The following is a 21,956-nucleotide window of genomic DNA, read 5'->3' as shown; positions in this document are numbered from 1 at the left end:
AGGAGATTGATTAAAAATATTTTTACGAACGTATTTTTTTTGAAAATTTCACATGCCTTCTAATCTCTTAAAAATAATTTATCTTTCAGCGACAAAGCTGTCAAGTCGATATGTTTTTCAAGTGTTATTTCTGCTCACGCATTCAATTATTGAAGTAAGTATTCTTTACTGAATTTCCCGTTTAATCAAACAGGTAACCAAAACAAGCCCGATATGGGACTCGAACCCATGGCCCTCAGATTAAAAGTCTGATGCTCTACCAACTGAGCTAACCGGGCAGCTAGTGCTTTCGTTGGAAATTAACCAATCATATTTTTTATCCTAAAATAATTTTTGATTCAACGACAATGGAAGCAGGTCGAAAGTAACTTTCTCGTTAGGAGATTCAGGAAAAAAATTTTTAGCAACTTTTTTTTATTGAAAATTGCACATGCCTTCTAATCTCCTAAATAATTCTCTTTCAGTGACAAAACTGTCAAGTCTTATATATTTGTCAAAGTGTTTATTTATGATCACTATTCAAGTATTCAAATAAGCATTCTTTACTGAATTTCCAGTTTAATATACAGGTAATCAAAACCAGCCCGATATGGGACTCGAACCCATGGCCCTCAGATTAAAAGTCTGATGCTCTACCAACTGAGCTAACCGGGCACCTATGCAAGTGTGTGAAATTAACGAATCAATGTTTTTATCCTATGAATAATTTTTGATTCAACGACAATGGAAGCAGGTCGAAAGTAACCTTCTCGTAGGAGATGGATAAAAAATATTTTTACGAGCGTATTTTTTGAAAATTTCACATGCCTTCTAATCTCTTAAAATAATTTATCTTTCAGCGACAAGCTGTCAAGTCCGATATGTTTTTCAAAGTGTTATTTCTGCTCACGCATTCAATATGAAGTAAGTATTCTTTACTGAATTTCCCGTTTAATCAAACAGGTAACCAAAACAAGCCCGATATGGGACTCGAACCCATGGCCCTCAGATTAAAAGTCTGATGCTCTACCAACTGAGCTAACCGGGCAGCTAATGCTTTCGTTGGGAATTACCAATCAATATTTTATCCTAAAATATAATTTTGATTCAACGACAATGGAAGCAGGTCGAAAGTAACTTTCTCGTTAGGAGATTCAGCGAAAAAATTTTAGCAACTTTTTTTTATTGAAATTGCACATGCCTTCTAATCTCCTAAAAATAATTTCTCTTTCAGTGACAAACTGTCAAGTCTTACTATTTGTCAAGTGTTTATTTATGATCACTATTCAATTATTCAAATAAGCATTCTTTACTGAATTTCCAGTTTAATATACTGGTAATCAAAACCAGCCCGATATGGGACTCGAACCCATGGCCCTCAGATTAAAAGTCTGATGCTCTACCAACTGAGCTAACCGGGCACCTATGCAAATGTTGTGAAATTAACCAATCAATGTTTTTTATCGTATGAATAATTTTTGATTCAACGACAGTGGAAGCAGGTCGAAAGTAACCTTCTCGTTAGGAGATTGATTAAAAAATATTTTTACGAACGTATTTTTTTTAAAATTTCACATGCCTTCTATTCTCTTAAAAATAATTTCTCTTTCAGCGACTAAGCTATCAAGTCTTATATATTTTTCAAAGTTTTTATTTCTGCTTACCCATTCAATTATTGAAGTAAGTATTCTTTAGTAAATTTGCCGTTTAATCAAACAGGTAATCAAAACAAGCCCGATATGGGACTCGAACCCATGGCCCTCAGATTAAAAGTCTGATGCTCTACCAACTGAGCTAACCGGGCAGCTAATGCTTTCGTTGGGAAATTAACCAATCAATATTTTTTATCCTAAAAATAATTTTTGATTCAACGACAATGGAAGCAGGTCGAAAGTAACTTTCTCGTTAGGAGATTCGGCGAAAAAATTTTTAGCAACTTTTTTTTATTGAAAATTGCACATGCCTTCTAATCTCCTAAAAATAATTTCTCTTTCAGTGACAAAACTGTCAAGTCTTACATATTTGTCAAAGTGTTTATTTATGATCACTATTCAATTATTCAAATAAGCATTCTTTACTGAATTTCCAGTTTAATATACAGGTAATCAAAACCAGCCCGATATGGGACTCGAACCCATGGCCCTCAGATTAAAAGTCTGATGCTCTACCAACTGAGCTAACCGGGCACCTATGCAAATGTTGTGAAATTAACCAATCAATGTTTTTTATCGTATGAATAATTTTTGATTCAACGACAGTGGAAGCAGGTCGAAAGTAACCTTCTCGTTAGGAGATTGATTAAAAAATATTTTTACGAACGTATTTTTTTTAAAATTTCACATGCCTTCTATTCTCTTAAAAATAATTTCTCTTTCAGCGACTAAGCTATCAAGTCTTATATATTTTTCAAAGTGTTTATTTCTGCTTACCCATTCAATTATTGAAGTAAGTATTCTTTAGTAAATTTGCCGTTTAATCAAACAGGTAATCAAAACAAGCCCGATATGGGACTCGAACCCATGGCCCTCAGATTAAAAGTCTGATGCTCTACCAACTGAGCTAACCGGGCAGCTAGTACTTTTGTTAGGAAATTAACCAATCAAAATTTTTTATCCTAGAAATAAATTTTGATTCAACGACAATGCAAGCAGGTCGAAAGTAACTTTCTCGTTAGGAGATTTAGCAAAAAATATTTTTAGCAACGTATTTTTTTGAAAATTTCACTTGCCTTCTAATCTCCTAAAAATAATTTCTCTTTCAGCGACAAAGCTGTCAAGTCTTCTATATTTGTCAAAGTGTTTATTTCTGCTCACCATTCAATTATTCAAGTAAGCATTCTTTACTGAATTTCCAGTTTAATATACAAGTAAACAAAACCAGCCCGATATAGGACTCGAACCCATGGCCCTCAGATTAAAGGCCTGATGCTCTACCAACTGAGCTAACCGGGCACCTATGCAAAAGTTGGGAAATTAGCCAATCAATGTTTTTTATCTTAAAAATAATTTTTCATTCAACAACAATGCAAGTAGGTTAAAAGTAACCTTCTTGTTAGGAGATTTAGCAAAAAATATTTTACCCACGCTTTTTTTGAAAATTCACATGCCTTCTAATCTTTTAAGAATAATTTCTCTTTTAGCGAAAAAGCAGTCAAGTCCGATATATTTGTCGAGGCGATTATTTCTCTTCAATCATTAAATTGTTAAAACAAATTATCTTTACTGAATTTTAGGTTTCATTAAACAGGTAATCAAAATCAGCCCTGAATGTTTTTTATCCTAAAAATAATTTTTGATTAAACGACAATGGAAGCAGGTCAAAAGTAACTTTCTCGTTAGGAGATTTAGCAAAAAATATTTTTAGCAACGTATTTTTTTGAAAATTTCACATGCCTTCTAATCTCCTAAAAATAATTTCTCTTTCAGCGACAAAGCTGTCAAGTCTTATATATTTGTCAAAGTGTTTATTTCTGCTCAACATTCAATTGCTCAAATAAGAATTCTTTACTCAATTTCCAGTTTAATATACAGGTAAAGAAAACCAGCCCGATATGGGACACGAACCCATGGCCCTCAGAATAAAAGTCTGATGCTCTGCCAACTGAGCTAACCGGGCACCTATGCAAGTGTTGTGAAATTAACCAATCAATATTTTTTATCCTATGAATAATCTTTGATTCAACGACAATGGAAGCAGGTCGAAAGTAACCTTCTCGTTAGGAGATTGATTAAAAAATATTTTTACGAACGTATTTTTTTGAAAATTTCACATGCCTTCTAATCTCTTAAAAAAATTATCTTTCAGCGACAAAGCTGTCAAGTCCGATATATTTTTCAAAGTGTTTATTTCTGCTCACGCATTCAATTATTGAAGTAAGTATTCTTTACTGAATTTCCCGTTTAATCAAACAGGTAACCAAAACAAGCCCGATATGGGACTCGAACCCATGGCCCTCAGATTAAAAGTCTGATGCTCTACCAACTGAGCTAACCGGGCAGCTAGTGCTTTCGTTGGGAAATTAACCAATCAATATTTTTTATCCTAAAAATAATTTTTGATTCAACGACAATGGAAGCAGGTCGAAAGTAACTTTCTCCTTAGGAGATTTATAAAAAAAATATTTTTAGCAACGCTTTTTTTTTGAAAATTTCACATGCCTTCTAGTCTCTTAAAAATAATTTCTCTTTCAGCGACAAAGCTGTCAAATCCGTTATATTTTTCAAGGTGTTTCTTTCTGCTCAACCATTCAATTATTGAAGTAAGTATTCTTTACTTAATTTCCCGTTTAATCAAACAGGTAATCAAAACAAGCCCTAGATGGGACTCGAACCCATGGCCCTCAGAGTAAAAGCCTGATGCTCTACCAACTGAGCTAACCGGGCAGCTAGTGCTTTTTTTGGGAAATTAACCAATCAACATTTTTTATCCTAAAAATAATTTTTGATTCAACGACAATGGAAGCAGGTCGAAAGTAACTTTCTCGTTAGGAGATTCAGCAAAAAAATTTTTAGCAACTTTTTTTTATTGAAAATTGCACATGCCTTCTAATCTCCTAAAAATAATTTCTCTTTCAGTGACAAAACTGTGAAGTCTTATATATTTGTCAAAGTGTTTATTTTTGATCACTATTCAAGTATTGAAATAAGCATTCTTTACTGAATTTCCAGTTTAATATACAGGTAATCAAAACCAGCCCGATATGGGACTCGAACCCATGGCCCTCAGATTAAAAGTCTGATGCTCTACCAACTGAGCTAACCGGGCAGCTAATGCTTTCGTTGGGAATTAACCAATCATATTTTTATCCTAAAAATAATTTTTGATTCAACGACAATGGAAGCAGGTCGAAAGTAACTTTCTCGTTAGGAGATTCAGCAAAAAAAATTTTTAGCAACGTATTTTTTTAAAAATTGCACATGCCTTCTAATCTCCTAAAAATAATTTCTCTTTCAGTGACAAAACTGTCAAGTCTTATATATTTGTCAAAGTGTTTATTTATGATCACTATTCAAGTATTCAAATAAGCATTCTTTACTGAATTTCCAGTTTAATATACAGGTAATCAAAACCAGCCCGATATGGGACTCGAACCCATGGCCCTCAGATTAAAAGTCTGATGCTCTACCAACTGAGCTAACCCGGCACCTATGCAAGTGTTGTGAAATTAACGAATCAATGTTTTTTATCCTATGAATAATTTTTGATTAAACGACAATGGAAGCAGGTCGAAAGTAACCTTCTCGTTAGGAGATTGATTAAAAAATATTTTTACGAACGTATTTTTGAAAATTTCACATGCCTTCTAATCTCTTAAAAATAATTATCTTTCAGCGACAAAGCTGTCAAGTCCGATATGTTTTTAAAAGTGTTTATTTCTGCTCACGCATTCAATTATTGAAGTAAGTATTCTTTACTGAATTTGCCGTTTAATCAAACAGGTAATCAAAACAAGCCCGATATGGGACTCGAACCCATGGCCCTCAGATTAAAAGTCTGATGCTCTACCAACTGAGCTAACCGGGCAGCTAATGCTTTCGTTGGGAAATTAACCAATCAATATTTTTTATCCTAAAAATAATTTTTGATTCCACGACTATGGAAGCAGGTCGAAAGTAACTTTCTCGTTAGGAGATTCAGCAAAAAAAATTTTTAGCAACGTATTTTTTTAAAAATTGCACATGCCTTCTAATCTCCTAAAAATAATTTTCTCTTCAGTGACAAAACTTCAAGTCTTATATATGTCAAAGTGTTTATTTATGATCACTATTCAATTATTCAATAAGCATTCTTTACTGAATTTCCAGTTTAATATACAGGTAATCAAAACCAGCCCGATATGGGACTCGAACCCATGGCCCTCAGATTAAAAGTCTGATGCTCTACCAACTGAGCTAACCGGGCACCTATGCAAATGTTGTGAAATTAACCAATCAATGTTTTTTATCGTATGAATAATTTTTGATTCAACGACAGTGGAAGCAGGTCGAAAGTAACCTTCTCGTTAGGAGATTGATTAAAAATATTTTACGAACGTATTTTTTTAAATTTCACATGCCTTCTATTCTCTTAAAAATAATTTCTTTCAGCGACTAAGCTATCAAGTCTTATATATTTTCAAAGTGTTTATTTCTGCTTACCCATTCAATTATTGAAGTAAGTATTCTTTAGTAAATTTGCCGTTTAATCAAACAGGTAATCAAAACAAGCCCGATATGGGACTCGAACCCATGGCCCTCAGATTAAAAGTCTGATGCTCTACCAACTGAGCAACCGGGCAGCTAGTACTTTTGTTAGGAAATTAACCAATCAAAATTTTTTATCCTAGAAATAAATTTTGATTCAACGACAATGCAAGCAGGTCGAAAGTAACTTTCTCGTTAGGAGATTTAGCAAAAAATATTTTTAGCAACGTATTTTTTTGAAAATTTCACTTGCCTTCTAATCTCCTAAAAATAATTTCTCTTTCAGCGACAAAGCTGTCAAGTCTTCTATATTTGTCAAAGTGTTTATTTCTGCTCACCATTCAATTATTCAAGTAAGCATTCTTTACTGAATTTCCAGTTTAATATACAAGTAAACAAAACCAGCCCGATATAGGACTCGAACCCATGGCCCTCAGATTAAAGGCCTGATGCTCTACCAACTGAGCTAACCGGGCACCTATGCAAAAGTTGGGAAATTAGCCAATCAATGTTTTTTATCTTAAAAATAATTTTTCATTCAACAACAATGCAAGTAGGTTAAAAGTAACCTTCTTGTTAGGAGATTTAGCAAAAAATATTTTTACCCACGCATTTTTTTGAAAATTTCACATGCCTTCTAATCTTTTAAGAATAATTTCTCTTTTAGCGAAAAAGCAGTCAAGTCCGATATATTTGTCGAGGCGATTATTTCTCTTCAATCATTAAATTGTTAAAACAAATTATCTTTACTGAATTTTAGGTTTCATTAAACAGGTAATCAAAATCAGCCCTGAATGTTTTTTATCCTAAAAATAATTTTTGATTAAACGACAATGGAAGCAGGTCAAAAGTAACTTTCTCGTTAGGAGATTTAGCAAAAAATATTTTTAGCAACGTATTTTTTTGAAAATTTCACATGCCTTCTAATCTCCTAAAAATAATTTCTCTTTCAGCGACAAAGCTGTCAAGTCTTATATATTTGTCAAAGTGTTTATTTCTGCTCAACATTCAATTGCTCAAATAAGAATTCTTTACTCAATTTCCAGTTTAATATACAGGTAAAGAAAACCAGCCCGATATGGGACACGAACCCATGGCCCTCAGAATAAAAGTCTGATGCTCTGCCAACTGAGCTAACCGGGCACCTATGCAAGTGTTGTGAAATTAACCAATCAATATTTTTTATCCTATGAATAATCTTTGATTCAACGACAATGGAAGCAGGTCGAAAGTAACCTTCTCGTTAGGAGATTGATTAAAAAAAATTTTTACGAACGTATTTTTTTTGAAAATTTCACATGCCTTCTAATCTCTTAAAAATAATTTATCTTTCAGCGACAAAGCTGTCAAGTCCGATATATTTTTCAAAGTGTTTATTTCTGCTCACGCATTCAATTATTGAAGTAAGTATTCTTTACTGAATTTCCCGTTTAATCAAACAGGTAACCAAAACAAGCCCGATATGGGACTCGAACCCATGGCCCTCAGATTAAAAGTCTGATGCTCTACCAACTGAGCTAACCGGGCAGCTAGTGCTTTCGTTGGGAAATTAACCAATCAATATTTTTTATCCTAAAAATAATTTTTGATTCAACGACAATGGAAGCAGGTCGAAAGTAACTTTCTCCTTAGGAGATTTATAAAAAAAATATTTTTAGCAACGCTTTTTTTTTGAAAATTTCACATGCCTTCTAGTCTCTTAAAAATAATTTCTCTTTCAGCGACAAAGCTGTCAAATCCGTTATATTTTTCAAGGTGTTTCTTTCTGCTCAACCATTCAATTATTGAAGTAAGTATTCTTTACTTAATTTCCCGTTTAATCAAACAGGTAATCAAAACAAGCCCTAGATGGGACTCGAACCCATGGCCCTCAGAGTAAAAGCCTATGATGCTCTACCAACTGAGCTAACCGGCAGCTAGTGCTTTTTTTGGGAAATTAACCAATCAACATTTTTATCCTAAAATAATTTTTGATTCAACGACAATGGAAGCAGGTCGAAAGAACTTTCTCGTTAGGAGATTCAGCAAAAAAATTTTTAGCAACTTTTTTTATTGAAAATTGCACATGCCTTCTAATCTCCTAAAAATAATTTCTCTTTCAGTGACAAAACTGTCAAGTCTTATATATTTGTCAAAGTGTTTATTTATGATCACTATTCAAGTATTGAAATAAGCATTCTTACTGAATTTCCAGTTTAATATACAGGTAATCAAACCAGCCCGATATGGGACTCGAACCCATGGCCTCCGATTAAAAGTCTGATGCTCTACCAACTGAGCTAACCGGGCAGCTAATGCTTTCGTTGGAAATTAACAATCAATTTTTTTATCCTAAAAATAATTTTTGATTCAACGACAATGGAAGCAGGTCGAAAGTAACTTCTCGTTAGGAGATTCAGCAAAAAAAATTTTTAGCAAACGTATTTTTTAAAAAATTGCACATGCCTTCTAATCTCCTAAAAATAATTTCTTTCAGTGACAAAACTGTCAAGTCTTATTATTTGTCAAAGTGTTTATTTATGATCACTATTCAAGTATTCAAATAAGCATTCTTTACTGATTTCCGTTTAATATACAGGTAATCAAAACCAGCCGATATGGGACTCGAACCCATGGCCCTCAAATTAAAAGTCTGATGCTCTACCAACTGAGCTAACCGGGCACCTATGCAAGTGTTGTGAAATTAACGAATCAATTTTTTTATCCTAATGAATAATTTTTGATTCAACGACAATGGAAGCAGGTCGAAAGTAACCTTTCCGTTAGGAGATGATTAAATATTTTTACGAACGTATTTTTTTGAAAATTCACATGCCTTCTAATCTCTTAAAAATAATTTATCTTTTCAGCGACAAAGGTCAAGTCCGATATTTTTTCAAAGTGTTTATTTCTGCTCACGCATTCAATTATTGAAGTAAGTATTCTTTACTGAATTTCCCGTTTCAAAACAGGTAACCAAAACAAGCCCGATATGGACTCGAACCAGGCCCTCAGATTAAAAGTCTGATGCTCTACCAACTGAGCTAACCGGGCAGCTATGCTTCGTTGGAAATTAACCAATCAATATTTTTTATCCTAAAATAATTTTTTATTCAACGACAATGGAAGCAGGTCGAAAGTAACTTCTCGTTAGGAGATTCAGCAAAAAAAATTTTTTAGCAACTTTTTTTTATTGAAAATTGCACATGCCTTCTAATCTCTTAAAATAATTTCTCTTTCAGTGACAAACTGTCAAGTCTTATATTTTCAAAGTGTTTATTTATGATCACTATTCAAGTATTCAAATAAGCATTCTTTACTGAATTCCAGTTTAATATACAGGTAATCAAAACCTCCCGATATGGACTCGAACCATGGCCCTCAGATTAAAAGTCTGATGCTCTACCAACTGAGCTAACCGGGCACCTATGCAAGCGTTGGAAATTAACAATCAATGTTTTTTATCCTATGAATAATTTTTGATTCAACGACAATGGAAGCAGGTCGAAAGTAACCTTTCTCGTTAGGAGATTGATTAAAAAATATTTTTACGAACGTATTTTTTTGAAAATTTCACATGCCTTCTAATCTCTAAAAATAATTTATCTTTCAGCGACAAACTGTTCAAGTCATATTTTTTCAAAGTGTTTATTTTGCTCACGCATTCAATTATTGAAGTAATATTCTTTACTGAATTTCCGTTTAATCAAACAGGTAACCAAAAAAAGCCCGATATGGACTCGAACCCATGGCCCTCAGATTAAAAGTCTGATGCTCTTCCAACTGAGCTAACCGGCACCTATGCAATGTTGTGAAATTAACGAATCAATGTTTTTTATCCTATGAATAATTTTTGATTCAACGACAATGGAAGCAGGTCGAAAGTAACCTTCTCGTTAGGAGATTGATTAAAAAATATTTTTACGAACGTATTTTTTAAAATTTCACATGCCTTCTAATCTCTTAAAATAATTTTCTTTCAGCGACAAAGCTGTCAAGTCCGATATTTTTTCAAAGTGTTTATTTCTGCTCACGCATTCAATTATTGAAGTAAGTATTCTTTACTGAATTTCCCGTTTAATCAAACAGGTAATCAAAACAAGCCCGATATGGGACTCGAACCCATGGCCCTCAGATTAAAAGTCTGATGCTCTACCCAACTGAGCTAACCGGCAGCTATGCTTTCGTTGGAAATTAACCAATCAATATTTTTTATCCTAAAAATAATTTTTGATTCAACGACAATGGAAGCAGGTCGAAAGTAACTTTCTCGTTAGGAGATTCAGCAAAAAAAATTTTTAGCAACTTTTTTTATTGAAAATTGCACATGCCTTCTAATCTCCTAAAAATAATTTCTCTTTCAGTGACAAACTGTCAAGTCTCTATATATGTCAAAGTGTTATTTATGATCACTATTCAAGTTTCAAATAAGCATTCTTTACTGAATTTCCAGTTTAATATACAGGTAATCAAAACCAGCCCGATATGGGACTCGAACCCATGGCCCTCAGATTAAAAGTCTGATGCTCTACCAACTGAGCTAACCGGGCACCTATGCAAGTGTTGTGAAATTAACGAATCAATTTTTTTATCCTATGAATAATTTTGATTCAACGACAATGGAAGCAGGTCGAAAGTAACCTTCTCGTTAGGAGATTGATTAAAAAATATTTTTACGAACGTATTTTTTTGAAAATTTCACATGCCTTCTAATCTCTTAAAAATAATTTATCTTTCAGCGACAAAGCTGTCAAGTCCGATATTTTTCAAAGTGTTTATTTCTGCTCACGCATTCAATTATTGAAGTAAGTTCTTTACTGAATTTCCCGTTTATCAAACAGGTAATCAAAACAAGCCCGATATGGGACTCGAACCAGGCCCTCAGATTAAAAGTCTGATGCTCTACCAACTGAGCTAACCGGGCAGCTATGCTTTCGTTGGAAATTAACCAATCAATATTTTTTATCCTAAAAATAATTTTGATTCAACGACAATGGAAGCAGGTCGAAAGTAACTTTCTCGTTAGGAGATTCAGCAAAAAAATTTTTAGCAACTTTTTTTTGAAAATTGCACATGCCTTCTAATCTCCTAAAAATAATTTCTCTTCAGTGACAAAACTGTCAAGTCTATATATTTGTCAAAGTGTTTATTTATGATCACTATTCAAGTATTCAAATAAGCTTCTTTACTGAATTTCCAGTTTTATACAGGTAATCAAAACCGCCGATATGGCACTCGAACCCATGGCCCTCAGATTAAAAGTCTGATGCTCTACCAACTGAGCTAACCGGGCACCTATGCAAGTGTTGTGAAATTAACGAATATGTTTTTTATCCTATGAATAATTTTTGATTCAACGACAATGGAAGCAGGTCGAAAGTAACCTTCTCGTTAGAGATTGATTAAAAAATATTTTTACAACGTATTTTTTTGAAAATTTCACATGCCTTCTAATCTCTTAAAAATAATTTATCTTTCAGCGACAAAGCTGTCAAGTCCGATATGTTTTTCAAAGTTTATTTCTGCTCACGCATTCAATTATTAGTAAGTATTCTTTACTGAATTTCCCGTATAATCAAACAGGTAACCAAAAAAAGCCCGATATGGGACTCGAACCCATGGCCCTCAGATTAAAAGTCTGATGCTCTACCAACTGAGCTAACCGGGCAGCTAGTGCTTTCGTTGGAAATTAACCAATCAATATTTTTATCCTAAAAATAATTTTTGATTCAACGACAATGGAAGCAGGTCGAAAGTAACTTTCTCGTTAGGAGATTCAGCAAAAAAATTTTAGCAACTTTTTTTATTGAAAATTGCACATGCCTTCTAATCTCCTAAAAATAATTTCTCTTTCAGTGACAAACTGTCAAGTCTTATATATTTGTCAAAGTGTTTATTTATGATCACTATTCAAGTATTCAAATAAGCATTCTTTACTGAATTTGCAGTTTAATACACAGGTAATCAAAACCAGCCCGATATGGGACTCGAACCCATGGCCCTCAGATTAAAAGTCTGATGCTCTACCAACTGAGCTAACCGGGCACCTATGCTTCGTTGGAAATTAACGAATCAATATTTTTTATTCCTAAATAATTTTTGATTCAACGACAATGGAAGCAGGTCGAAAGTAACTCTTTCTTAGGAGATTAAAAAAAATTTTTACAACGTTTTTTTTGAAAATTTCACATGCCTTCTAATCTCTTAAAAATAATTTATCTTTCAGCGACAAAGCTGTCAAGTCCGATATTTTTCAAAGTGTTTATTTCTGCTCACGCATTCAATTATTGAAGTAAGTATTCTTTACTGAATTTCCCGTTTAATCAAACAGGTAATCAAAACAAGCCCGATGGGACTCGAACCCATGGCCCTCAGATTAAAAGTCTGATGCTCTACCAACTGAGCTAACCGGGCAGCTAGTGCTTTCGTTGGAAATTAACCAATCAATTTTTTATCCTAAAAATAATTTTTGATTCAACGACAATGGAAGCAGGTCGAAAGTAACTTTCTCGTTAGGAGATTCAGCAAAAAAATTTTTAGCAACTTTTTTTTATTGAAAATTGCACATGCCTTCTAATCTCCTAAAAATAATTTCTCTTTCAGTGACAAAACTGTCAAGTCTTATATATTTGTCAAAGTGTTTATTTATGATCACTATTCAAGTATTCAAATAAGCATTCTTTACTGAATTTCCAGTTTAATAACAGGTAATCAAAACCAGCCCGATATGGGACTCGAACCCATGGCCCTCAGATTAAAAGTCTGATGCTCTACCAACTGAGCTAACCGGCACCTATGCAAGTGTTGTGAAATTAACGAATCAATGTTTTTTATCCTATGAATAATTTTTGATTCAACGACAATGGAAGCAGGTCGAAAGTAACCTTCTCGTTAGGAGATGATTAAAAAATATTTTTACGAACGTATTTTTTTGAAAATTTCACATGCCTTCTAATCTCTTAAAAATAATTTATCTTTCAGCGACAAAGCTGTCAAGTCCGATATGTTTTTCAAAGTGTTTATTTCTGCTCACGCATTCAATTATTGAAGTAAGTATTCTTTACTGAATTTCCCGTTTAATCAAACAGGTAATCAAAACAAGCCCGATATGGGACTCGAACCCATGGCCCTCAGATTAAAAGTCTGATGCTCTACCAACTGAGCTAACCGGGCAGCTATGCTTTCGTTGGAAATTAACCAATCAATATTTTTTATCCTAAAAATAATTTTTGATTCAACGACAATGGAAGCAGGTCGAAAGTAACTTTCTCGTTAGGAGATTCAGCAAAAAAATTTTTAGCAACGTTTTTTGAAAATTGCACATGCCTTCTAATCCTAAAATAATTTCTCTTTCAGTGACAAAACTGTCAAGTCTTATATATTTGTCAAAGTGTTTATTTATGATCATATTCAAGTATTCAAATAAGCATTCTTTACTGAATTTCCAGTTTAATATACAGGTAATCAAAACCAGCCCGATATGGGACTCGAACCCATGGCCCTCAGATTAAAAGTCTGTTCTACCAACTGAGCTAACCGGGCACCTATGCAAGTGTTGTGAAATTAACGAATCAATGTTTTTTATCCTATGAATAATTTTTGATTCAACGACAATGGAAGCAGGTCGAAAGTAACCTTCTCGTTAGGAGATTAATTAAAAAAATTTTTACGAACGTATTTTTTTGAAAATTTCACATGCCTTCTAATCTCTTAAAATAATTTATCTTTCAGCGACAAAGCTGTCAAGTCCGATATGTTTTTCAAAGTGTTTATTTCTGCTCACGCATTCAATTATTGAAGTAAGTATTCTTTACTGAATTTCCCGTTTAATCAAACAGGTAATCAAAACAAGCCCGATATGGGACTCGAACCCATGGCCCTCAGATTAAAAGTCTGATGCTCTACCAACTGAGCTAACCGGGCAGCTATGCTTTCGTTGGAAATTAACCAATCAATATTTTTTATCCTAAAAATAATTTTTGATTCAACGACAATGGAAGCAGGTCGAAAGTAACTTTCTCGTTAGGAGATTCAGCAAAAAAATTTTTAGCAACTTTTTTATTGAAAATTGCACATGCCTTCTAATCTCCTAAAAATAATTTCTCTTTCAGTGACAAAACTGTCAAGTCTTATATATTTGTCAAAGTGTTTATTTATGATCACTATTCAAGTATTCAAATAAGCATTCTTTACTGAATTTCCAGTTTAATATACAGGTAATCAAAACCAGCCCGATATGGGACTCGAACCCATGGCCCTCAGATTAAAAGTCTGTGCTCTACCAACTGAGCTAACCCGGGCACCTATGCAAGTGTTGTGAAATTAACGAATCAATTTTTTATCCTATGAATAATTTTTGATTCAACGACAATGGAAGCAGGTCGAAAGTAACCTTCTCGTTAGGAGATTGATTAAAAAATATTTTACGAACGTATTTTTTTGAAAATTTCACATGCCTTCTAATCTCTTAAAAATAATTTATCTTTCAGCGACAAAGCTGTCAAGTCCGATATGTTTTTCAAAGTGTTTATTTCTGCTCACGCATTCAATTATTGAAGTAAGTATTCTTTACTGAATTTCCCGTTTAATCAAACAGGTAATCAAAACAAGCCCGATATGGGACTCGAACCCATGGCCCTCAGATTAAAGTCTGATGCTCTACCAACTGAGCTAACCGGGCAGCTAATGCTTTCGTTGGGAAATTAACCAATCAATATTTTTTATCCTAAAATAATTTTTGATTCAACGACAATGGAAGCAGGTCGAAAGTAACTTTCTCGTTAGGAGATTCAGCAAAAAAATTTTTAGCAACGTTTTTTTTGAAAATTGCACATGCCTTCTAATCTCCTAAAAATAATTTCTCTTTCAGTGACAAAACTGTCAAGTCTTATATATTTGTCAAAGTGTTTATTTATGATCACTATTCAAGTATTCAAATAAGCATTCTTTACTGAATTTCCAGTTTAATATACAGGTAATCAAAACCAGCCCGATATGGGACTCGAACCCATGGCCCTCAGATTAAAAGTCTGATGCTCTACCAACTGAGCTAACCGGGCACCTATGCAAGTGTTGTGAAATTAACGAATCAATTTTTTATCCTATGAATAATTTTTGATTCAACGACAATGGAAGCAGGTCGAAAGTAACCTTCTCGTTAGGAGATTGATTAAAAATATTTTTACGAACGTATTTTTTTGAAAATTTCACATGCCTTCTAATCTCTTAAAAATAATTTATCTTTCAGCGACAAAGCTGTCAAGTCCGATATGTTTTTCAAAGTGTTTATTTCTGCTCACGCATTCAATTATTGAAGTAAGTATTCTTTACTGAATTTCCCGTTTAATCAAACAGGTAATCAAAACAAGCCCGATATGGGACTCGAACCCATGGCCCTCAGATTAAAAGTCTGATGCTCTACCAACTGAGCTAACCGGGCAGCTAATGCTTTCGTTGGGAAATTAACCAATCAATATTTTTTATCCTAAAAATAATTTTTGATTCAACGACAATGGAAGCAGGTCGAAAGTAACTTTCTCGTTAGGAGATTCAGCAAAAAAATTTTTAGCAACGTTTTTTTTGAAAATTGCACATGCCTTCTAATCTCCTAAAAATAATTTCTCTTTCAGTGACAAAACTGTCAAGTCTTATATATTTGTCAAAGTGTTTATTTATGATCACTATTCAAGTATTCAAATAAGCATTCTTTACTGAATTTCCAGTTTAATATACAGGTAATCAAAACCAGCCCGATATGGGACTCGAACCCATGGCCCTCAGATTAAAAGTCTGATGCTCTACCAACTGAGCTAACCGGGCACCTATGCAAGTGTTGTGAAATTAACGAATCAATGTTTTTTATCCTATGAATAATTTTTGATTCAACGACAATGGAAGCAGGTCGAAAGTAACCTTCTCGTTAGGAGATTGATTAAAAATATTTTTACGAACGTATTTTTTTGAAAATTTCACATGCCTTCTAATCTCTTAAAAATAATTTATCTTTCAGCGACAAAGCTGTCAAGTCCGATATGTTTTTCAAAGTGTTTATTTCTGCTCACGCATTCAATTATTGAAGTAAGTATTCTTTACTGAATTTCCCGTTTAATCAAACAGGTAACCAAAACAAGCCCGATATGGGACTCGAACCCATGGCCCTCAGATTAAAAGTCTGATGCTCTACCAACTGAGCTAACCGGGCAGCTAGTGCTTTCGTTGGGAAATTAACCAATCAATATTTTTATCCTAAAATAATTTTTGATTCAACGACAATGGAAGCAGGTCGAAAGTAACTTTCTCGTTAGGAGATTCAGCAAAAAAATTTTTAGCAACTTTTTTTTATTGAAAATTGCACATGCCTTCTAATCTCCTAAAAATAATTTCTCTTTCAGTGACAAAACTGTCAAGTCTTATAATTTGTCAAAGTGTTTATTTATGATCACTATTCAAGTATTCAAATAAGCATTTTTACTGAATTTCCAGTTTAATATACAGGTAATCAAAACCAGCCCGATATGGGACTCGAACCCATGGCCCTCAGATTAAAAGTCTGATGCTCTACCAACTGAGCTAACCGGGCACCTATGCAAGTGTTGTGAAATTAACCGAATCAATGTTTTTTATCCTATGAATAATTTTTGATTCAACGAATGGAAGCAGGTCGAAAGTAACCTTCTCGTTAGGAGATTGATTAAAAATATTTTACGAACGTATTTTTTTGAAAATTTCACATGCCTTCTAATCTCTTAAAAATAATTTATCTTTCAGCGACAAAGCTGTCAAGTCCGATATGTTTTTCAAAGTGTTATTTCTGCTCACGCATTCAATTATTGAAGTAAGTATTCTTTACTGAATTCCCGTTTAATCAAACAGGTACCAAAACAAGCCATTGGACTCGAACCCATGGCCCTCAGATTAAAAGTCTGATGCTCTACCAACTGAGCTAACCGGGCAGCTATGCTTTCGTTGGAAATTAACCAATCAATATTTTTTATCCTAAAAATAATTTTTGATTCAACGACAATGGAAGCAGGTCGAAAGTAACTTTCTCGTTAGGAGATTCAGCAAAAAAATTTTTAGCAACTTTTTTTTTGAAAATTGCACATGCCTTCTAATCTCCTTAAAAATAATTTCTCTTTCAGTGACAAAACTGTCAAGTCTTATATATTTGTCAAAGTGTTTATTTATGATCACTATTCAAGTTTCAAATAAGCATTCTTTACTGAATTTCCAGTTTAATATACAGGTAATCAAAACCAGCCCGATATGGGACTCGAACCCATGGCCCTCAGATTAAAAGTCTGATGCTCTACCAACTGAGCTAACCGGGCACCTATGCAAGTGTTGTGAAATTAACGAATCAATGTTTTTTATCCTATGAATAATTTTTGATTCAACGACAATGGAAGCAGGTCGAAAGTAACCTTCTCGTTAGGAGATTGATTAAAAAATATTTTTACGAACGTATTTTTTTGAAAATTTCACATGCCTTCTAATCTCTTAAAAATAATTTATCTTTCAGCGACAAAGCTGTCAAGTCCGATATATTTTTCAAAGTGTTTATTTCTGCTCACGCATTCAATTATTGAAGTAAGTATTCTTTACTGAATTTCCCGTTTAATCAAACAGGTAACCAAAACAAGCCCGATATGGGACTCGAACCCATGGCCCTCAGATTAAAAGTCTGATGCTCTACCAACTGAGCTAACCGGGCAGCTAAGTGCTTTCGTTGGAAATTAACCAATCAATATTTTTTATCCTAAAAATAATTTTTGATTCAACGACAATGGAAGCAGGTCGAAAGTAACTTCTCTCGTTAGGAGATTCAGCAAAAAATTTTTAGCAACTTTTTTTTATTGAAAATTGCACATGCCTTCTAATCTCCTAAAAATAATTTCTCTTTCAGTGACAAAACTGTCAAGTCTTATATATTTGTCAAAGTGTTTATTTATGATCACTATTCAAGTATTCAAATAAGCATTCTTTACTGAATTTCCAGTTTAATATACAGGTAATCAAACCAGCCCGATATGGGACTCGAACCCATGGCCCTCAGATTAAAAGTCTGATGCTCTACCAACTGAGCTAACCGGGCACCTATGCAAGTGTTGTGAAATTAACGAATCAATGTTTTTTATCCTATGAATAATTTTTGATTCAACGACAATGGAAGCAGGTCGAAAGTAACCTTCTCGTTAGGAGATTGATTAAAAAATATTTTTACGAACGTATTTTTTTGAAAATTTCACATGCCTTCTAATCTCTTAAAAATAATTTATCTTTCAGCGACAAAGCTGTCAAGTCCGATATTTTCAAAGTGTTTATTTCTGCTCACGCATTCAATTATTGAAGTAAGTATTCTTTACTGAATTTCCCGTTTAATCAAACAGGTAATCAAAACAAGCCCGATATGGGACTCGAACCCATGGCCCTCAGATTAAAAGTCTGATGCTCTACCAACTGAGCTAACCGGGCAGCTAATGCTTTCGTTGGGAAATTAACCAATCAATATATTTTTTATCCTAAAAATAATTTTTGATTCAACGAAATGGAAGCAGGTCGAAAGTAACTTTCTCGTTAGGAGATTCAGCAAAAAAATTTTTAGCAACGTTTTTTTTGAAAATTGCACATGCCTTCTAATCTCCTAAAAATAATTTCTCTTTCAGTGACAAAACTGTCAAGTCTTATATATTTGTCAAAGTGTTTATTTATGATCACTATTCAAGTATTCAAATAAGCATTCTTTACTGAATTTCCAGTTTAATATTACGGTAATCAAAACCAGCCCGATATAGGACTCGAACCCATGGCCCTCAGATTAAAAGTCTGATGCTCTACCAACTGAGCTAACCGGGCACCTATGCAAGTGTTGTGAAATTAACGAATCAATGTTTTTTATCCTATGAATAATTTTTGATTCAACGACAATGGAAGCAGGTCGAAAGTAACCTTCTCGTTAGGAGATTGATTAAAAAATATTTTTACGAACGTATTTTTTTGAAAATTTCACATGCCTTCTAATCTCTTAAAAATAATTTATCTTTCAGCGACAAAGCTGTCAAGTCCGATATGTTTTTCAAAGTGTTTATTTCTGCTCACGCATTCAATTATTGAAGTAAGTATTCTTTACTGAATTTCCCGTTTAATCAAACAGGTAATCAAAACAAGCCCTATATGGGACTCGAACCCATGGCCCTCAGATTAAAAGTCTGATGCTCTACCAACTGAGCTAACCGGGCAGCTAATGCTTTCGTTGGGAAAATAACCAATCAATATTTTTTATCCTAAAAATAATTTTTGATTCAACGACAATGGAAGCAGGTCGAAAGTAACTTTCTCGTTAGGAGATTCAGAAAAAAAAATTTTTAGCAACGTATTTTTTTAAAAATTGCACATGCCTTCTAATCTCCTAAAAATAATTTCTCTTTCAGTGACAAAACTTTCAAGTCTTATATATTTGTCAAAGTGTTTATTTATGATCACTATTCAAGTATTCAAATAAGCATTCTTTACTGAATTTCCAGTTTAATATACAGGTAATCAAAACCAGCCCGATATGGGACTCGAACCCATGGCCCTCAGATTAAAAGTCTGATGCTCTACCAATTGAGCTAACCGGGCACCTATGCAAGTGTTGTGAAATTAACGAATCAATGTTTTTTATCCTATGAATAATTTTTGATTCAACGACAATGGAAGCAGGTCGAAAGTAACCTTCTCGTTAGGAGATTGATTAAAAAATATTTTTACGAACGTATTTTTTTGAAAATTTCACATGCCTTCTAATCTCTTAAAAATAATTTATCTTTCAGCGACAAAGCTGTCAAGTCCGATATGTTTTTCAAAGTGTTTATTTCTGCTCACGCATTCAATTATTGAAGTAAGTATTCTTTACTGAATTTCCCGTTTAATCAAACAGGTAACCAAAACAAGCCCGATTGGGACTCGAACCCATGGCCCTCAGATTAAAAGTCTGATGCTCTACCAACTGAGCTAACCGGGCAGCTAGTGCTTTCGTTGGAAATTAACCAATCAATATTTTTTATCCTAAAAATAATTTTTGATTCAACGACAATGGAAGCAGGTCGAAAGTAACTTTCTCGTTAGGAGATTCAGCAAAAAAATTTTTAGCAACTTTTTTTATTGAAAATTGCACATGCCTTCTAATCTCCTAAAAATAATTTCTCTTTCAGTGACAAAACTGTCAAGTCTTATATATTTGTCAAAGTGTTTATTTATGATCACTATTCAAGTTTTCAAATAAGCATTTTTTACTGAATTTCCAGTTTAATATACAGGTAATCAAAACCAGCCCGATATGGGACTCGAACCCATGGCCCTCAGATTAAAAGTCTGATGCTCTACCAACTGAGCTAACCGGGCACCTATGCAAGTGTTGTGAAATTAACCAAACAATGTTTTTTATCCTATGAATAATTTTTGATTCAACGACAATGGAAGCAGGTCGAAAGTAACCTTCTCGTTAGGAGATTGATTAAAAATATTTTTACGAACGTATTTTTTTGAAAATTTCACATGCCTTCTAATCTCTTAAAAATAATTTATCTTTCAGCGACAAAGCTGTCAAGTCCGATATGTTTTTCAAAGTGTTTATTTCTGCTCACGCATTCAATTATTGAAGTAAGTATTCTTTACTGAATTTCCCGTTTAGTCAAACAGGTAACCAAAACAAGCCCGATATTGGACTCGAACCCAAGGCCCTCAGATTAAAAGTCTGATGCTCTACCAACTGAGCTAACCGGGCAGCTAGTGCTTTCGTTGGGAATTAACCAATCAATATTTTTTATCCTAAAAATAATTTTTGATTCAACGACAATGGAAGCAGGTCGAAAGTAACTTTCTCGTTAGGAGATTCAGCAAAAAAATTTTTAGCAACTTTTTTTATTGAAAATTGCACATGCCTTCTAATCTCCTAAAAATAATTTCTCTTTCCGTGACAAAACTGTCAAGTCTTATATATTTGTCAAAGTGTTTATTTATGATCACTATTCAAGTTTTCAAATAAGCATTCTTTACTGAATTTCCAGTTTAGTATACAGGTAATCAAAACCAGCCCGATATGGGACTCGAACCCATGGCCCTCAGATTAAAAGTCTGATGCTCTACCAACTGAGCTAACCGGGCACCTATGCAAGTGTTGTGAAATTAACGAATCAATGTTTTTTATCCTATGAATAATTTTTGATTCAACGACAATGGAAGCAGGTCGAAAGTAACCTTCTCGTTAGGAGATTGATTAAAAATATTTTTACGACGTATTTTTTTGAAAATTTCACATGCCTTCTAATCTCTTAAAAATAATTTATCTTTCAGCGACAAAGCTGTCAAGTCCGATATATTTTTCAAAGTGTTTATTTCTGCTCACGCATTCAATTATTGAAGTAAGTATTCTTTACTGAATTTCCCGTTTAATCAAACAGGTAATCAAAACAAGCCCGATATGGGACTCGAACCCATGGCCCTCAGATTAAAAGTCTGATGCTCTACCAACTGAGCTAACCGGGCAGCTAATGCTTTCGTTGGGAAATTAACCAATCAATATTTTTTATCCTAAAAATAATTTTTGATTCAACGACAATGGAAGCAGGTCGAAAGTAACTTTCTCGTTAGGAGATTCAGCAAAAAATTTTTAGCAACTTTTTTTTATTGAAAATTGCACATGCCTTCTAATCTCCTAAAAATAATTTCTCTTTCAGTGACAAAACTGTCAAGTCTTACATATTTGTCAAAGTGTTTATTTATGATCACTATTCAATTATTCAAATAAGCATTCTTTACTGAATTTCCAGTTTAATA

At 33.6% G+C, this 21,956-nt stretch overlaps 3 long non-coding RNA genes and 51 other non-coding genes across 58 annotated transcripts; 3 read left to right on the top strand and 51 right to left on the bottom strand.

Moving 5' to 3' along the window:
• The first annotated feature begins 124 nt into the window (after positions 1-124).
• Positions 125-10,137, top strand: LOC114540261. Its single transcript, XR_003689026.1, has 7 exons — positions 125-154; positions 3,784-3,851; positions 4,170-4,237; positions 5,311-5,378; positions 7,497-7,564; positions 7,883-7,950; positions 10,124-10,137. It is a non-coding gene; the product is annotated as an uncharacterized LOC114540261 (long non-coding RNA).
• Positions 206-278, bottom strand: Trnak-uuu. Its single transcript has one exon. It is a non-coding gene; the product is annotated as a tRNA-Lys (tRNA).
• Trnak-uuu lies at positions 582-654 on the bottom strand. The gene has a single exon. It is a non-coding gene; the product is annotated as a tRNA-Lys (tRNA).
• Trnak-uuu lies at positions 955-1,027 on the bottom strand. Its single transcript has one exon. It is a non-coding gene; the product is annotated as a tRNA-Lys (tRNA).
• Trnak-uuu lies at positions 1,328-1,400 on the bottom strand. Its single transcript has one exon. It is a non-coding gene; the product is annotated as a tRNA-Lys (tRNA).
• Trnak-uuu lies at positions 1,711-1,783 on the bottom strand. Its single transcript has one exon. It is a non-coding gene; the product is annotated as a tRNA-Lys (tRNA).
• On the bottom strand, positions 2,093-2,165 carry Trnak-uuu. Its single transcript has one exon. It is a non-coding gene; the product is annotated as a tRNA-Lys (tRNA).
• LOC114540262 lies at positions 2,335-3,222 on the top strand. The gene is made up of 3 exons (XR_003689027.1): positions 2,335-2,424; positions 2,741-2,807; positions 3,119-3,222. It is a non-coding gene; the product is annotated as an uncharacterized LOC114540262 (long non-coding RNA).
• On the bottom strand, positions 2,476-2,548 carry Trnak-uuu. Its single transcript has one exon. It is a non-coding gene; the product is annotated as a tRNA-Lys (tRNA).
• Positions 2,858-2,930, bottom strand: Trnak-uuu. The gene has a single exon. It is a non-coding gene; the product is annotated as a tRNA-Lys (tRNA).
• On the bottom strand, positions 3,522-3,594 carry Trnak-uuu. Its single transcript has one exon. It is a non-coding gene; the product is annotated as a tRNA-Lys (tRNA).
• Trnak-uuu lies at positions 3,903-3,975 on the bottom strand. The gene has a single exon. It is a non-coding gene; the product is annotated as a tRNA-Lys (tRNA).
• Positions 4,289-4,361, bottom strand: Trnak-uuu. The gene has a single exon. It is a non-coding gene; the product is annotated as a tRNA-Lys (tRNA).
• On the bottom strand, positions 4,671-4,743 carry Trnak-uuu. The gene has a single exon. It is a non-coding gene; the product is annotated as a tRNA-Lys (tRNA).
• Positions 5,050-5,122, bottom strand: Trnak-uuu. The gene has a single exon. It is a non-coding gene; the product is annotated as a tRNA-Lys (tRNA).
• Positions 5,430-5,502, bottom strand: Trnak-uuu. Its single transcript has one exon. It is a non-coding gene; the product is annotated as a tRNA-Lys (tRNA).
• On the bottom strand, positions 5,808-5,880 carry Trnak-uuu. Its single transcript has one exon. It is a non-coding gene; the product is annotated as a tRNA-Lys (tRNA).
• Trnak-uuu lies at positions 6,184-6,255 on the bottom strand. The gene has a single exon. It is a non-coding gene; the product is annotated as a tRNA-Lys (tRNA).
• Positions 6,565-6,637, bottom strand: Trnak-uuu. The gene has a single exon. It is a non-coding gene; the product is annotated as a tRNA-Lys (tRNA).
• Positions 7,232-7,304, bottom strand: Trnak-uuu. Its single transcript has one exon. It is a non-coding gene; the product is annotated as a tRNA-Lys (tRNA).
• Trnak-uuu lies at positions 7,616-7,688 on the bottom strand. The gene has a single exon. It is a non-coding gene; the product is annotated as a tRNA-Lys (tRNA).
• On the bottom strand, positions 8,379-8,450 carry Trnak-uuu. The gene has a single exon. It is a non-coding gene; the product is annotated as a tRNA-Lys (tRNA).
• On the bottom strand, positions 8,751-8,823 carry Trnak-uuu. The gene has a single exon. It is a non-coding gene; the product is annotated as a tRNA-Lys (tRNA).
• Trnak-uuu lies at positions 9,125-9,194 on the bottom strand. The gene has a single exon. It is a non-coding gene; the product is annotated as a tRNA-Lys (tRNA).
• Positions 9,494-9,564, bottom strand: Trnak-uuu. Its single transcript has one exon. It is a non-coding gene; the product is annotated as a tRNA-Lys (tRNA).
• A 37-nt stretch (positions 10,138-10,174) lies between the features above and the next one.
• On the top strand, positions 10,175-21,730 carry LOC114540260. 5 transcript variants are annotated; one of them, XR_003689023.1, is made up of 12 exons: positions 12,387-12,432; positions 13,122-13,189; positions 13,872-13,939; positions 14,630-14,697; positions 15,388-15,455; positions 15,770-15,874; positions 16,150-16,217; positions 17,662-17,729; positions 19,187-19,254; positions 19,952-20,019; positions 20,713-20,780; positions 21,474-21,730. It is a non-coding gene; the product is annotated as an uncharacterized LOC114540260 (long non-coding RNA). The 5 variants fall into 5 exon arrangements; XR_003689025.1 differs by lacking the exons at positions 12,387-12,432; positions 15,770-15,874 and adding an exon at positions 10,175-10,190; XR_003689024.1 differs by lacking the exons at positions 12,387-12,432; positions 15,770-15,874 and adding an exon at positions 10,907-10,945.
• Positions 10,242-10,314, bottom strand: Trnak-uuu. Its single transcript has one exon. It is a non-coding gene; the product is annotated as a tRNA-Lys (tRNA).
• Positions 10,618-10,690, bottom strand: Trnak-uuu. Its single transcript has one exon. It is a non-coding gene; the product is annotated as a tRNA-Lys (tRNA).
• On the bottom strand, positions 10,994-11,064 carry Trnak-uuu. The gene has a single exon. It is a non-coding gene; the product is annotated as a tRNA-Lys (tRNA).
• On the bottom strand, positions 11,362-11,433 carry Trnak-uuu. Its single transcript has one exon. It is a non-coding gene; the product is annotated as a tRNA-Lys (tRNA).
• Positions 11,736-11,808, bottom strand: Trnak-uuu. Its single transcript has one exon. It is a non-coding gene; the product is annotated as a tRNA-Lys (tRNA).
• On the bottom strand, positions 12,113-12,185 carry Trnak-uuu. Its single transcript has one exon. It is a non-coding gene; the product is annotated as a tRNA-Lys (tRNA).
• Trnak-uuu lies at positions 12,484-12,554 on the bottom strand. The gene has a single exon. It is a non-coding gene; the product is annotated as a tRNA-Lys (tRNA).
• Positions 12,860-12,931, bottom strand: Trnak-uuu. Its single transcript has one exon. It is a non-coding gene; the product is annotated as a tRNA-Lys (tRNA).
• On the bottom strand, positions 13,241-13,313 carry Trnak-uuu. The gene has a single exon. It is a non-coding gene; the product is annotated as a tRNA-Lys (tRNA).
• Positions 13,991-14,063, bottom strand: Trnak-uuu. The gene has a single exon. It is a non-coding gene; the product is annotated as a tRNA-Lys (tRNA).
• On the bottom strand, positions 14,369-14,441 carry Trnak-uuu. The gene has a single exon. It is a non-coding gene; the product is annotated as a tRNA-Lys (tRNA).
• On the bottom strand, positions 15,127-15,199 carry Trnak-uuu. The gene has a single exon. It is a non-coding gene; the product is annotated as a tRNA-Lys (tRNA).
• Trnak-uuu lies at positions 15,507-15,579 on the bottom strand. The gene has a single exon. It is a non-coding gene; the product is annotated as a tRNA-Lys (tRNA).
• On the bottom strand, positions 15,887-15,959 carry Trnak-uuu. The gene has a single exon. It is a non-coding gene; the product is annotated as a tRNA-Lys (tRNA).
• Positions 16,269-16,341, bottom strand: Trnak-uuu. Its single transcript has one exon. It is a non-coding gene; the product is annotated as a tRNA-Lys (tRNA).
• Positions 16,647-16,719, bottom strand: Trnak-uuu. The gene has a single exon. It is a non-coding gene; the product is annotated as a tRNA-Lys (tRNA).
• Positions 17,398-17,470, bottom strand: Trnak-uuu. Its single transcript has one exon. It is a non-coding gene; the product is annotated as a tRNA-Lys (tRNA).
• Positions 17,781-17,853, bottom strand: Trnak-uuu. The gene has a single exon. It is a non-coding gene; the product is annotated as a tRNA-Lys (tRNA).
• On the bottom strand, positions 18,162-18,234 carry Trnak-uuu. The gene has a single exon. It is a non-coding gene; the product is annotated as a tRNA-Lys (tRNA).
• Positions 18,542-18,614, bottom strand: Trnak-uuu. Its single transcript has one exon. It is a non-coding gene; the product is annotated as a tRNA-Lys (tRNA).
• Trnak-uuu lies at positions 18,923-18,995 on the bottom strand. The gene has a single exon. It is a non-coding gene; the product is annotated as a tRNA-Lys (tRNA).
• Positions 19,306-19,378, bottom strand: Trnak-uuu. The gene has a single exon. It is a non-coding gene; the product is annotated as a tRNA-Lys (tRNA).
• Positions 19,688-19,760, bottom strand: Trnak-uuu. The gene has a single exon. It is a non-coding gene; the product is annotated as a tRNA-Lys (tRNA).
• On the bottom strand, positions 20,071-20,142 carry Trnak-uuu. The gene has a single exon. It is a non-coding gene; the product is annotated as a tRNA-Lys (tRNA).
• On the bottom strand, positions 20,450-20,522 carry Trnak-uuu. The gene has a single exon. It is a non-coding gene; the product is annotated as a tRNA-Lys (tRNA).
• On the bottom strand, positions 20,832-20,904 carry Trnak-uuu. The gene has a single exon. It is a non-coding gene; the product is annotated as a tRNA-Lys (tRNA).
• Positions 21,212-21,284, bottom strand: Trnak-uuu. Its single transcript has one exon. It is a non-coding gene; the product is annotated as a tRNA-Lys (tRNA).
• Positions 21,593-21,665, bottom strand: Trnak-uuu. The gene has a single exon. It is a non-coding gene; the product is annotated as a tRNA-Lys (tRNA).
• Positions 21,731-21,956: the final 226 nt, after the last annotated feature.

This window comes from Dendronephthya gigantea, unplaced genomic scaffold (assembly GCF_004324835.1).
Source record: "Dendronephthya gigantea isolate DGI-Jeju-01 unplaced genomic scaffold, DenGig_1.0 000228F, whole genome shotgun sequence".
Taxonomy (NCBI): domain Eukaryota; kingdom Metazoa; phylum Cnidaria; class Anthozoa; order Malacalcyonacea; family Nephtheidae; genus Dendronephthya; species Dendronephthya gigantea.
Note: the sequence above shows the minus strand (reverse complement) of the source record. Positions and strands in the feature narration are given on the sequence as shown.